Below are 838 nucleotides of genomic sequence, written 5' to 3'. Positions count from 1 at the left end.
ATGATGATGAGAAAAATAAATTATAACTTAATTGGAATTAAAATTAAAGTAGAAATACTAATTACTACTACTAATATATAACTTCTAAGGTAAATTTCTAATAAGAACAGTTATCACAGAGTTAAGGCAAAGATTAGAACTCAACGACCTGTGTTTTGGGAAGTGGATGTTCCTCTAGTCTGTGGGGTGCCTTCAAGAATTAATTTCTGACGCTTCAGCTCCCTTAAGTTCACATCCTTGCTCTTCCTGTTCCCTTAGGTGCCATGATCTTAATGAGTTTTAGCTCAGTGATCATGGCAAATCACACCAAACTTAGAGGTTTGCTTGTCCTCAAGCAAAAGAAAGGAAAGGAGAGGAATAGAAGGAGAGGCTATTTCGAAATTCAAAAGATATGATGAGTTTGAAAAAGATTTGTGTTTATGGATTAAGATATATTTGATATTTTTGAAAAAGGGATTTTAGAAATTAGTGTTTTTAGAAATTAGGATTAAAATTTTTGGAATTGAAGAATGATATTTTAAAACATGTTTATGCAAGAAATTATGAATTGAAATATAAAATTAGAAAATTGAAACATGATCTTCCAGCAAGCGCTTCTTTATTGTCTTTAGCTAGACTACCACTGAGCTCTAATCAAGTCTCAGTTTTGAGCATTCTTGCTCGAAGTTACTTTCAAGATAATGTTTAATTCTCTATCCATTAACAATGAACTTTTTGTTAGAGTCATTATCCTGAAGCTTTACGTATCCATATGGTGATACACTTGTAATTACATATGGACCTCTCCACCGGGACTTTAATTTCCCGGGAAATAATTTGAGCCTAGAATTGAATAACA

The sequence above is a fragment of the Arachis duranensis genome, unplaced genomic scaffold, assembly GCF_000817695.3.
Source record: "Arachis duranensis cultivar V14167 unplaced genomic scaffold, aradu.V14167.gnm2.J7QH unplaced_Scaffold_5501, whole genome shotgun sequence".
Taxonomy (NCBI): Eukaryota; Viridiplantae; Streptophyta; class Magnoliopsida; order Fabales; family Fabaceae; genus Arachis; species Arachis duranensis.
The sequence above is the reverse complement of the archived record's forward strand: the minus strand, read 5'-3'. Positions refer to the sequence as shown.